The following is a 14,739-nucleotide window of genomic DNA, read 5'->3' as shown; positions in this document are numbered from 1 at the left end:
TGCATGGTTCATGAGAGCTCAAAAAAAAAATTATTTTAATCAGCCAGTGATTAAAATAATACACGCCTTTCTCTCTCATCTCATCTCTGAACATCTCCCTCAAGGTCTCTCACTCTCTCACTCCGGTCTCTCACATCATTTAACTCCGGTCTCAAGCCGACCCACCAGCCATCCCAAGCCGCCAATCAGCCTCAGACCCACGCCACCATTCGCCTCAGACCCACACCGTCAATCAGAGTGCTTGCTCGTAGATATTGGGTACCTGACAAGGAAACCCATGGAGCTCGCCGACCCACCCCTTCTGCCGACCCAACTCGCCGACATTGTGCTTGTTTGTGATTGGTGATTTTTTATTTTGTTTGTGATTGGTGATTTTATTTGGTCTGGGTTGAGGAAAAAGATTGGAGATTTGGGTTTTTTTTTTTTTTCCCCTACTGTGAACTGGTGGTGGTGGTAGTGGTAGTGGTAGTGGTAGTGGCTGATAGTAGAGGTGGTTGTAGTTGGTGATGTAGATTTTTTTGGGTAGTGGGATATATTATTTTATTGTAGTGGTTATATTATTTTATTGTGATGTTTATATTATTTTATTGTGTTGAAAGCTAAAATAGATCTACTGCTGCAATATGTGTGTAGGTAAAATAAATAAAATAACTTTTGATGGAGTTAAATAGCTAAATTTTTAGCTCTATTACTGTGGATACTCCACGGGAAAAGAGTAAAAAAAAAAAAAAAAAAAAAACTTTGTAATCCAGAGCACCCAGTGTTTTTTTAAGCTCAAAAATTGAGCCTTTTGCTTTGCTCAGTTGCTGCCTGCCAGAACAGTCTTTTGCTTTTCAAAATTGGTGTTAAGCGTGTCTTTTTTTGACTGGATGAGAGAGGAAATTATTCTTTTCTGAGTGGGAGAAGACGAAGACCCGTAATGTCGTTTATTAAGAGTATGTTTGGATAGAATTTTTTTTGTTGAAATTGAAAACTAAAAACACTGTAACAAAATAATTTTTAAATGTGTGAATAGTATCGTAAGACCCATTTTTAATAAAAAAGTTGTTGAAAAATGGAATTTGTGGGTCCGTAAACAGTGCACGGATGCACTGTTCACCGTAGAAAAGTCAACAAAATCAGCTCAAAAAAAAAAAGCTGCAGAAAACGCAAACGTAAAACGCGAAAGCTGAATCCAAACCCAGCCTAAGTGTGTCTTTTCTTTGTGATTAATTAAGTAGCGTTTTGTAAAAGATTTCTCATAATAATAAGTGAAAAAGTGTGAAAATATATATAAATAAAAAAATGTATAAAAATACGTGTTGTGATTTTTAAACAACGGCATCTTTTAGTTATAAAGTGTTACTACTATTATGATTATAATTTTTCTTTTAATGATTGCCATGTTAATTAATTAGATAGAAATCTATTTTATGCATTTACTACCCAGATCAAATGTAATGATATTTTCTTCAAATTCAGTTATTTTCATGCATGCACAGGTTAGGAACCAATAAAACATGAAAATTGTTAATGAAGTCACTCTATTTATTACTAATTTACTATATAGTTGCTCAATAACCATTTAAGAACGCAGGAGGTGGAGTAATCACCAAAAATGAATTAAAGTTTGGACTAAAATCTAACTATAAACAAGAGTTATGTCTTACTTCCTTAACTATGTAAAACTAAATCAGGGATGGACCCAGGATTTCAAGCTTGGGGGGCGGAGATAAGCGAAAAAAAAAAAAATTCAAATACACATCCATATAGTTACTGGTGGAGCTAGGAAATTTTCTTAGGAGGAGCAAGTTAGTTATGCCTACATTATGTTAATAGGTTAAGCCTATGTTGGCTCAAAATGCAAAAAACTCAAGTTAATTTGGCCCAAATTATGGCCAAAATTAAATTACTTTATTTCATAAACTAACTTTAAGTAAACTTGTGCCTACATTTTTTTCACTATACTAAATTAATTGTACTTAGGTTAATAGGTTTGAACTTACCTTTTTACATTTTAGAGCTTTTCTAAGGAGTTACATCTAACGTTTCAGCATTTAGGATAAAAAATTGATTAATAGGTATGAAATTTTGAAGATTTATACAATAATTTTTGTTAAAAAAAGTGTGAACAATGAAGTGCAAATTACTATTTAAGTGCAATTAGATCAAATCAAACAATTAAACAATTATTTGTCCTCCTATTATTATCAGATATAAATAGATAATCTAATATTCTAATATAAACCACATTATTTTATATTATATTATTATTATTATTATTATTAATTGTAGTGAACTGTGTAAAGAACATTAAATCACCGAAACAAAACTAATATATATTATTATAAATAAAAAAAAATAAAGAAAGACAAAAGAATTATATGTGAAATGCTGTACAGCTGTACAACACTTCATTGCTCAATCTAGAAGCTTTCTAGTCGGTCAAAGTGAACTGCTTCACAGCAGTGTTGAGTAGTTATTAACAAATATAACAGCAGTGTTGAGCAAGCAAACGACAGAGCAGCAAGCGAGATTCACAAACATTATATTAGGTTTTGAAGGAAAGGATAGATTAAATTCCTGTGAACTGTGAAGGCTGGAGCAGTGGAGTAACGAAACTGGGCTGGGCAGTGTAGATTGAGCAACCGGTGGCGGCGACAAGATGGGTCTCCGGTTTGGGTATGTGACAGCTGATGGAGGTGTGGGTACTGGGTAGCAAGATGGGTCTCTCTCATGTGGGCGTGGGTGGCAGCGTCACGGCGTGGGTAGCACCGTAGCAAGATGTGTCTCTCACTTTCTTTGTCTCGCCTCTCCCTTTCTTTTCTTTTCTTTTTTCTTTTTTTCTTTTTTTCTTTCGTGACTGGCTTTTCTGTTTGGTTTTGGAGTCTTACTGTGCTGGGTTTTCTTTTCTTTTTTACATTTTGTTTTTTTAAGGTTTTCATGGGCTTTTGAAAACTCCAGGGCTGGCCGACTGAGGGGGCCTGAGCTAAAAACCAAGGGGCCCAAGCCTTTTTTTTGAAAATTTTACATACTAAATATATTTTTTTTTTTTTGGGCCCCGGGGGGGGGGGGGGCCGGCCCCCTTTGGCCCCTTCCTGGGTCCGTCCCCTAAATAAAATGAGTTACGAAACCGCGTCATTCATGTTAGAAGTTTCTTATCAATTGCCATAGCCTTGCGAGACAAGCTCAGGACTAGTAGTGACGTATGCAGCTGGTCTATAAAAAGGGATGTAAATGTAATAGAGCAAAACATGCAAGAGTGAAATTAAGCTGTGTGAAGAAAAGAAAAAGAAAAAACAGTGCCTTGTTCAGAGCGGAGATCTTGTTGCCATTTTGGTTTCACTGGGTTTTCTAGAGAGGTAATTTACATTTTCATATTTATTGTGAACTTAAGTTTTGAACATGAACTTAGGGCATTACATTCTCTATTTTATTATAGTAGATTGGTCCCTTTATATTATAAGGTTTTCCCCATAATGTGTTAGTGTGTGATTAACTTTCTTGGTGCTTGGTGCTTTGTGCTTGGTGCTTGGTGCTTGCGTGATTTTTTTTTTTCTTCAGGTTATGTTCAAATTTTATTCACACATAGATCGAGATTTATCCTAAAAAATTGATGACAGATGTCCTCTTTGTGAAGTGACTAAAAAATTTCATAACTTTAACTAGATTTCATAAACAAATTAACAAATCCAAGAAATACTTGGTGTCCGAACTCCTACATTGTGGCTCTCGATCAAGCCATAAAAGAGTTGTATTATTGACCATATGTTCTCATTTTCTACAGGATTTGGAAGAGGTGATTGGCAGATACTTATACCTTCAAGCCATGTTTTCTATCAAAGAGTTGTTTCCATCATTGAAAACATTGCTCTCAGCTGCTTTTGTGATGCTAGTAAGTCCCGTAGTACAAGAACTCATACCTCCTGTAATCCGAGATTATCTCTTCGCCATATTTAGGCGTCGATTCACTTTGATTATTAAAGAGAAATGTGGTCTCGACAGAAATGAAATCTTTGAAGCTGCCACAACCTACCTACGTACCAAGGTTACTAGTGATTCAACAAAATGTCTCGAAGCAAGCAAAACCATTAGGCAAAAGAAGCCAACCTTTGATGTTGCAATGGGTCAAGAGGTTCTTGATCGCTTTGGAAACATTGAGCTCAAATGGAAGCTTATGGAAAAAGAAGATCAGTCAGATCACATTAAGCAAGATCGTCAGGTATTTTTTGAGCTTTCCTTTGAGAAAAAATTCGAAGAGATTGTGCGAAAGTCTTATTTACCTGAAATAATAAGTCGTTCTGAGACTATAAAAAAAGAAGAAGAAGAGATAGTAAAGCTTTATAGCCGTGAATCTGACCGTCATGATGGTCGTGCATGGAGTTCTGTTAATCTTGAACATCCAGCTACATTTGAGAAGTTGGCAATGGAACCAGAGCTGAAGAAGATGGTCAAGGATGATTTGGACAGGTTTGTTAGAAGGAAGGAGTTGTATAAGAAAGTTGGCAAGGCATGGAAGCGAGGGTATTTGATTCATGGCCCTCCGGGTACCGGTAAATCAAGTTTGATTGCTGCCATGGCTAATTATCTCAAGTTTAATATCTATGATTTGAATCTTTCCGGTAGGTTGTCAGATTTGCAGTTGAGAAAAATTTTGCTTTCTACATCTAATCGTTCAATACTGGTAATTGAGGATATAGATCGCGGTGCAGACTTGAATGATCGAAAGCGACGTGATGAGTTGGTTAGCATTTTTTTATTCTCATAAAAACTAGTTTATGTTAATGATCGTAGTAATTCCACTTCAGAGAAGCTAAAGGAAATTCCAAATAGCTGATTTGTATCTCAGTTCTGGATTGACTGCATCATAGGTGCAAGGTTGAAGATGATTGAATTGGGGATGACCGTTGGTTTACATCCAGCTGCAACGCACCGTTTCACTAAGGTAACATAAGCTCAACGCACCGTTTCGTGTATGTTTGTTATTTAAGCTTCAGCAGCCAGAAACGGTGTCGTTTAAAGCTTGGAACAGATTTTAAATACAATGGCGCGAAACCTCTGTCAGTTAGAGTTCGTTAGCTCTCCTAAATTCACGGAGATTGATCCGGATGATCAGGATCAATTCTGTTACTCAACACCATAGGCAGATTACATTATATATATATATATGATTGTACTCTCAGAAGATTAATCAAGAAAAGAAAATTCATTTTTTCTCTCATTCTCTTCTCTCTCTCTCTCTCTCTCTTTTCTTTTCTCTTTTCTGTTACATCCTTTTCTCTGAATATTTTCTCTTCACACAAACAGATATTAATCTCAGTTTAGATTACTCTTAATACTGAGATTGCACTTTACAATCCATTAAGAAAACCTTCATGGTATCAGAGCCTGAGATTCCTGTACAGAACTCAACAATGGCAGCCACAAATTCAACAGCTGCATCGTCTTCTTCCACAGGAACAAGCTCATCTACATTTGCTGGTTCTTCAATGAATGTGATGAATCAACCACTTCTCCTTCTCTCGAATATGTCAAATATGATGACAGTCAAGTTGGATAATACCAACTATATTGTGTGGAAACATCAGATTACAATGATTCTAGAAACTTATTCTCTGTATGAAGTGATTGAAGAGCCACAATTGGCTCCAGAGAAGTTTCTTAAGGATCTTAATGGAGCTTACACTGCAGTTGTAAATCCAGAATATACAATCTGGAGGTCTAAAGAGAAAGCCTTACTGACTTTCATCAGCTCCACTCTCTCACCATCAATTTTGTCTCTCACTGTTGGATGTACTTCTGCATTGGAAGTTTGGAAGGTTCTGGAAAATAGGTTCTCTTCAGTCTCTAGGTCTCATGTGATGAACCTAAAGGGAGAACTTCACAACCTTAAGAAAGGTGCTGATTCTGTGGATGCTTACTTGAGGAAAATCAAAGTTGTGAGGGATAAACTACTGGCAGTTGGAGTAATTTTGGATGATGAGGAGTTACTTCATATAACACTCAAGGGATTACCAAAGGAGTACAATGCTTTCAGGTCAGCAATAAGGACCAGAAGCACACCATTAAGCTTTGATGAATTGTCAACTATGCTCAATGGAGAAGAAGAATCTCTCAATGAAGGGTTAGATACTAAAGATTCAATGTTTGCACTAGCTGCTACTGCTACTCCAAGGCCTGGTGGTAACTTCAATCAGTCAGGGGGTAGCTTCAATCACTCAGGTGGAAATTTCAATCACAATAATAGAGGGAGAGGCAGAGGAAGTTATAACAATAGAGGTGGAAGAGGAGGAAGAAATGCAGGTAGTCAATCATCTCATTATAATCACTTCAGTCCCTTCCAATCTCATCAATCAAGTTCAAGCTCTTCTGCTCCAAGATCAGACAGGCCTATGTGCCAAATCTGCAATAAGCTGGGACATACTGCTCTAGACTGTTATCACAGGATGGACTATGCCTATCAAGGCAAGCATCCTCCAACCAAACTTGCTGCTATGGCCACAGCATCCAATGCTTGCCTTGCACAAGAGCAGCCATGGCTTGCAGACAGTGCTGCAACTGATCATGTGACTGCCAATCTTAATCAACTCAGTTTTCCTCAGCCATATGGAGGTCAGGATCATCTCACAGTGGGAAATGGACAGAACTTACCAATTACACACATAGGTAATTCTCTAATTCCTTCATCTTACTCCAATCTTCACTTACATAATGTCCTTAGAGTCCCTTCTATTTCCTCAAATCTTGCTTCTGTCCATAAAATCTGTCAAGATAACAATTGCTGGTGTTATTTTGATAAAAACATTCTGTCCATTCAGGCTTTGGCCACGGGGAAGGTCCTATACCAAGGCAAGAGTGAAGATGGAGTTTACCCCATCTATCCTCATAAAGCTACACAACTTCATTTGTCTTCCAATCTCTGTAATCAAGGTTCCAAAGTTTGTAACAATGTGTCTAAGTCTGTTGCTTTCAATAAGTCACTGTGGCACATGAGACTTGGTCATCCACATGATCAAGTTCTCAAATATGTGTTTCCTAATGCTAGATCTGTCATAAATAAGTGTACAAATCTGGTTCAAACTTGTACTCATTGTTTGTATGGCAAAATGCACAATTTACCTTTTCCTAAGTCTCACTTGTTGCTTCATTTCCTTTTGAACTTGTGCATTCTGATGTATGGGGTCCTGCCCCTGTCACATCTATCAATGGTTTTCGATATTATGTAATTTTTGTTGATCATTTTACAAGATTCACCTGGTTATATCCCCTTAAATACAAATCTGAAGTATTTTCCAAGTTTCAGCTATTCAACGCCTTTGTTGAAACTCAATTCTCCACCAAAATAAGAACCTTCAGGTCTGATGGAGGTGGAGAATATACATCTACTGAGTTTAAGTCTTTTTTGTCTCAACATGGCATCATCCATCAGCTCTCTTGTCCTTACACACCTCAGCAGAATGGTCTTGTTGAAAGGAAACACAGGCACCTCATTGAAACCACAATCACTCTTCTATCTCAAGCTTCTATGTCTACTTCCTTTTGGTCCTATGCTCTTCTTACTGCCACTTTCTTGATAAACTTGCTTCCCACTTCTGTTCTTAACTTTGTGTCTCCCTGGTCTAAGTTGTATTCTGCTTCCCCTGACCTAACACAGCTCAAGGTCTTTGGTTGTGCTTGCTATCCTCATCTTAGACCTTACTCCAGTCATAAACTTGATCACAGAACCAAGGAGTGTATCTTCATTGGTTATTCCACCAGTTCTAAAGGATATTTGTGTCTTGATCCTTCCTCTCATCACATATATACCTCTAGGCATGTCCTATTTAATGAGTCAAAGTTTCCTTCATCTAAACCTACACCTTCCATTAGTCAATCTGCTTCCCCAATTTCTAATATTTCAAATGCTCTCTGGTTGTCCAATCTTCTCTATCTCCATGCCTCTAATCAACCTTCACTCTTAGGTCCATATAATCCCCTTACCACTCCTACACCACAAGCTTCCATTAGTCCTAATGCAGCTGATGTTCTCACTTCCCAATCATCTGCTCCTATAGTCACCCCAAATTCTGACTCTATCCTTCACAATTCCCTCACCTCTATTCCTCCCTCCACTAATCCAGATGTGCCTATCACTGTCCCTTCCCCTATTCCATCTTCTATCTCCCATTCATCCACTGCTCCCACTGTTTCTGTCCCACATCCAATGCAGACAAGATCCAAGAGTGGCATTGTTAAGCCTAATCCTAAGCTTTGTTATAAAGCTGTGTTGGACTACACACATACTGAGCCACCATCTTACAGAATTGCATCCAAATATCCAGTTTGGTGTGAAGCTATGGATGCAGAGTTTCAAGCCTTATAGAGGCAGCAGACCTGGTCCTTGGTCCCTGCTCCCCCACATGCTAATCTAGTGGGTTGTAAGTGGGTGTTTAAGATCAAACTTCATAGTGATGGTACTATTGCTCGCTATAAGGCAAGACTAGTTGCCAAAGGATTTCATTAACAAGCTGGTGTTGATTTCTCAGAAACCTTCAGTCCAGTGGTCAAGCCTGCTACTGTGAGACTAGTTCTTGCCATTGCTGTCAGTTGTAATTGGCCATTAAAGCAGCTTGATGTCTCGAATGCTTTCCTCCATGGCCATCTCAAGGAAGATGTCTACATGCAGCAACCTCCAGGATACATTGATGCAGCTCACCCTACACATGTCTGCAAGTTGCACAAATCCCTTTATGGTCTCAAACAAGCACCAAGGGCTTGGTTTGAGAGGTTCACTTTTCACTTGATTCATCTGGGATTTCAGGCTTCCTTTGCTGACAGTTCCTTGTTCATTTTTCAATCCAAGGATTCTATCATCTACCTTCTTCTTTATGTAGATGATATAATTCTCACAGGGAACAATTCCAAGCATGTTGCTTCTCTTGTTGCTGCTCTCAGTGCTGTCTTTGAGCTTAAGGATCTTGGGGATTTAAACTATTTCTTGGGAGTCCAGATTTCTAGAACTCCAGTTGGTCTTCATCTTACACAGACCAAGTATGCTTCTGATATTCTCCATCGTTTTCACATGGAAAATTCAAAACCCACAAAGACTCCTTGCTGCCCTTCTACACGGTTACTTCCACATGATGGTGTTGCTCTTTCTGACCCTACTGAGTATAGAAGCTTGGTTGGGGCTCTTCAGTATCTGACTTTCACACGCCCAGACCTTGCTTTCAGTGTGCACCAGCTTTGTCAATTCATGTGCACTCCTACTACTGCTCATCTTGAGGCTGCTAAGAAGGTTCTCAGATACCTTCGTGGCACTCTTTATCATGGCATCTTCCTCTCCCCTGGCCCTTTAACTCTCACAGCCTTCTCAGATGCAGACTGGGCTGGCGATCCTTATGATCGTCGTTCTACCACAGGCCTCCTGGTGTTTCTTGGTGCTTCTCCCATTTCTTGGTCATCCAAGAAACAGACCACTGTTGCTCGTTCTTCCACGGAGGCAGAGTATCGTGCCTTGGCCACTACTGCTGCAGAAATGTCTTGGCTACGAATTCTCTTCAAAGAATTGAGAATTTTTCTCTCTCATGTTCCTGTCCTTTGGTGTGATAATGCTTCCGCCATTGCTCTCTCTGCAAACCCTGTTTTCCACTCACGCACCAAACACATCGAAGTGGACTACCACTATGTTCGTGAGAAGGTGTTACGTCGTGACTTGTGTGTGCGTTTTGTCTCTGGCAAGGACAACCTTGCTGACATTTTTACCAAACCTTTACCGTCTCCTTCTTTTCTTCTTCAACGGCGCAAACTTCTGTTGGAAACCTCCCCCAAAAGTTTGAGGGGGGATGTTAATGATCGTAGTAATTCCACTTCAGAGAAGCTAAAGGAAATTCCAAATAGCTGATTTGTATCTCAGTTCTGGATTGACTGCATCATAGGCGCAAGGTTGAAGATGATTGAATTGGGGATGACCGTTGGTTTACATCCAGCTGCAACGCACCATTTCACTAAGGTAACATAAGCTCAATGCACCGTTTCGTGTATGTTTGTTATTTAAGCTTCAGCAGCCAGAAACGGTGTCGTTTAAAGCTTGGAACAGATTTTAAATACAATGGCGCGAAACCTCTGTCAGTTAGAGTTCGTTAGCTCTCCTAAATTCACGGAGATTGATCCGGATGATCAGGATCAATTCTGTTACTCAACACCATAGGCAGATTACATTATATATATATATATGATTGTACTCTCAGAAGATTAATCAAGAAAAGAAAATTCATTTTTTCTCTCATTCTCTTCTCTCTCTCTCTCTCTCTCTTTTCTTTTCTCTTTTCTGTTACATCCTTTTCTCTGAATATTTTCTCTTCACACAAACAGATATTAATCTCAGTTTAGATTACTCTTAATACTGAGATTGCACTTTACAATCCATTAAGAAAATCTTCAGTTTACAGTTACTCCAATATATTTATTGGCTCCATACATATCCCAACAATACACACTTATTCAATTAAATTCATGTAAGAATCACATTGTCTAATAATTATACACTTTGGTCAGTTTTTGTGTGATTCTTACATTGATTTAATTGAATGATGTATAAAATAAATATAAATAAATAAAGTCTTACATTGAATGTTTATTAGATTGAAATGGACTATAAATGGTTACACTGAGTTTCAATTATAACTTTTTTTTAATAGGAAAAAGTGTTATAATTGAAATTTCTCTTAATCAATTGAATAGATTTTTTTGGAGTATAGTGCAAATATAAGTAGCACTTTACTTTTCACAATATCTCTATCTAGCTGTATAATTGATTGCCACTCATTTTACTTTGTTGATTTAGGTATCAGTTTTAGGACCTATTATTCATTTTTCAATGACAAAATAAGCATGCGAGTTTGTTTTTGTTAGATTTGACTATAATTTTTATGAGATATTTAGCTCAATGAGTCTAGTTAGTTTCTGCCCTGGAAGAAAAATTTTCCTACCATTAGATACATGTACCATCCGGTTTGAGTTTGTGAATTAGTATGTTTCCACACACACAAACACACACACACAAAAAAAAATGGTAAAAAGATTCCCTTCCAATTGTCTCTCTTAAATCTCATGGAAATTAGAGTTTTGTATTGAGTATGTCAACAACCATGGCCACTATCACACTACCGATGCAAATGGAATTATCTTACGATTTCATCTACCAATATTTACGTTCATGTTATTTTTTCAGTTCACACTATCGGGTTTATTGAACATCATAGATGGATTATGGTCGAGCTGTGGAGATGAGCGAATTATTGTGTTCACCACCAATCATAAGGATCGGCTTGATCCTGCTTTGTTGCGCCCAGGGCGCATGGACTTGCACGTGCACATGTCATACTGCACCATGGATGGGTTCAAGCTGTTGGCTTCTAATTATCTGGATATCAATGGTGACCACCAACTCTATAGACAGATTGAAGGATTGTTGGCGAATGTAGAGGTTACCCCAGCTGAAATTGCAGAGGAACTTTTGAAGAGTAGTGGTAGTAGTGATGATGTTGTTCTCGCAGGACTCGTCAAATTTTTCGAGCAAAAGAAACTTGAGAAAGCAAAGGCTGCAGAGTTAAAGGAACTTTTGAAGATTGATCATGATACAGATGTTGATGTTGAAGGATTTGTGAAATTTCTCAAGCAGAAAAAACTAGAGAATGCAAAGGCTGCAGAGGCAGGGCAACTTTTGAAGAGTGGTGATATTGATGTTGATGTAGATGTTGAAGGACTTGTCAAACTGTTCAAGCAAAAAAAACTTGAGGATGCAAAGGCTGCAGAGGCAGAGTGTATAAATCCAAAAAAAAACATAACTGATGGGTAATTTCAAAAGAGATGGTTCGTGTTCTCAAGGAATTAGTAATGTTCCCAAGACATTCTAGAACTTGTCAAATCGCATTTAAGTTTTTCATCTGGGTGACCATGAGTGACTCCCTGCTGGTGGTGATCCTTATTTGTTCCTCTCCTCATTTCTGAGTTTTTGCTCTCTTTGTGAAATAATATGTGTCGTATCAATGTGCGGGTGTGCACTGCTGTGAATCTGATCATGTTATGCAAATTGTGAGACCATGTGTGTGAGATGTTGGTGATTTAGAAAAGAATATCTTGTTTGTTGAATGGATATTTTGCATTACGCTTTTTATGTGTGCTGCTTTTTGCCTCTGATCACTATACTTTTATTGCTGGTAATGTTTGACTCTCTCTTTTTACGTGTAACAGCCCTCCCCTCTCTCAATTAGTGCCAGTTTGTTTCCACCTTTTTGAGTCCAAAAAGTGCTTTTTGAAAAAAATCAGGTCTAAAATTGTGTTTGGTTAAGCCAAAACGCAACTTTTTGATAAAAGTTACATTTTCGGCATAGGTCAAAAACGCGGACTGAACGTGGAAATTTTATGGACCTCTGAAGGTCTATAAATGAAAACATGCACTGCAAGTTTTGATGGGTTACCGTTGCTAATGATAAAATTACAGAAATACCCATGAACAAACACAAAACAAACACTACAAATCATAACAATAAACAATTTTTCTCTCAAACATCTCTAAACTCAAGCATAATCAGATTACCAGAATACAAACTCAAAAACACAGTTTTAAAATTAATCAAATCATAACAATAAAAGCAAAAAAAAAAAAAAAAAAAAAAAAAAAAAAGACAGGACAAAAGCCAGCTGACCCATCTGGACTGGGTTGGGGACGAAGATGAGCAACAGCACGAAGATGAGAGCTCCCTGGAATGTTCTTGAATGAGGGAAAAAAGGAAAATTTTCTTATCACAGAAAGAGTTTTGGAATCAAGTAAAAAAAAAGAGAGATGGAGCTGGAGAAAGAATGAGCTCCTGGAACGTTCTGGTGAATGAGGAAGAATGAGGGAGAAAAGGAGAGTAAAAAGAGGGGTAGAGATAGTGGAGAACGTGTGGAGGAGAAAAAAAAGAAAAAAAAAAGAAAAAGAAATAAAACTAAAATGTATGGTTGAAAGTGAAATGGAAAAATAAAAAATAATATAAAAAATAAAAAATCCTAATTGAGAAATGCTACTGTAATATTTTCACAATAAATTTTAAGTAATAGATTGTTATTAATTAATATTGGTTAGTAAAAAAATAATTTCAGTTGTGGGTTCAAATTAGAACTAGTAACAACTTTCCACATAAATTTTGTTGTGAAAATATTGCGAAAAATGTTGTGAATGTAACACTTCTCATAATAAATTTTACACAGTAATTTGTTATTAGTTCTCATTTGAACCTACTAATGACATTATTATTTTTCTTATCTACCATTAACAACTTGTCATATAGACTTTATTGTGAAATTTTTGTAAAAATGTTGTGTCCATAACTTGCATTAAGAGAGATAATTAAAACAAAAAATTCACTTATATATATATCTTGTCCTTTTTGGTAATTTATAACTCAAACCTCCACTTTTATAAGTACTAGCCAAACACTCAGTTTTTTCAAAAAGTACTTTTTAACAGTTTTTACCAAACACTCAGCTTTTTAAAAATGCACTTTTTTATTATGCACTTTTTAAAAACTCCACTTTTTCATTATGCACTTTTACAAAAAGTTGAACCAAACTCACCCTTAGTTACAGCCCCTTTTTTTTATTTTTTATTTTTTATGAGCATTTAGTTACAGCCCTGCCTTCCTTGAATGTTCATATTTAATTAGTGTTTAATCATTTAGTGCTTTGGTGAGAAAGCATATAAAAAAGTCTTTGGAGGTTATTTTATGTTCTTTGAAAAAAACTACGCAAGTCAAAGATGTATATCAGTGTTACTTATTTGATAACAGTACTGTGAAAGAATAGGAACTGATCGCATAATATGTTGTAATATGACTCTCACCCTTTCACTTCTCCCTTCTTTTGTCTTCTATTTGTTTGAGGATCCGGAAGTTTTTTTTTTAAAAAAAACTGGTGGTTTTTTTTTTTTTTTTTTTTTTTTTTTAAATAACTTAATTTCTTTCATGTTTAGACTAGAATTACTCAAATATGTAAAGTAAGATTAGAAATCAAATTCTTTTTTAAGCAAATGAAAAAAAAAATCAAATTCTTTTTGTCTGTAGACTTTACAGTATCAATGGATGTCATGTCAAAAAAGGCAACACATGCCACGTCTTTTTCAATGTTCCATTTGGATTATACTTTTTGGAAGTGCACTTCACTAATGAAATGTATACCTTCAATTCCTAGAGCTCATATTGGGAACAAGGGAGACAACCAAATGCGAATGTTAATCTAATATTGTTACTGAAAACAAAGCAATGGATGAAGGATAACATTAATGGGGCCAATAAACCTCTCCCGTTGCCATGCTCGATCAACGCATGTTGAAATTGATTTTCACTTTAGTTTGAGTTATGATAGCCAATAAATCTCTTATCATCTTTTTCTTTTCTTCTTTTCTTGGGTTCAGTTGGGATCAATTAGCAAACATTTTTTTCCAAGTGCTTATCTTTGTCCAGATTTGTTCTTTTACAAACCAAGATCAATGTTGTTCCAATACAGTTGGCTTGAAGGATAATGACTATTTAATAATGCAAAATAATAAGAAATTGCAACCATGATAGCTCTTGTGGTCGCTATTGGCTTTTGTATAGATTAGATGCCTAGAATAGATATAGATGTTGCTGTAGTATTTGTTGAAATTCTTGAGACAATGAATGCAATAGTGTTTTGAAAAGAAAGGTGAATGATCTTCAAAGTACATTAGAGTGGAGAATGTATTAATTTGTATGTAAA

This window comes from Quercus lobata, chromosome 11 (genome assembly GCF_001633185.2).
Source record: "Quercus lobata isolate SW786 chromosome 11, ValleyOak3.0 Primary Assembly, whole genome shotgun sequence".
Taxonomy (NCBI): domain Eukaryota; kingdom Viridiplantae; phylum Streptophyta; class Magnoliopsida; order Fagales; family Fagaceae; genus Quercus; species Quercus lobata.
Note: the sequence above shows the minus strand (reverse complement) of the source record.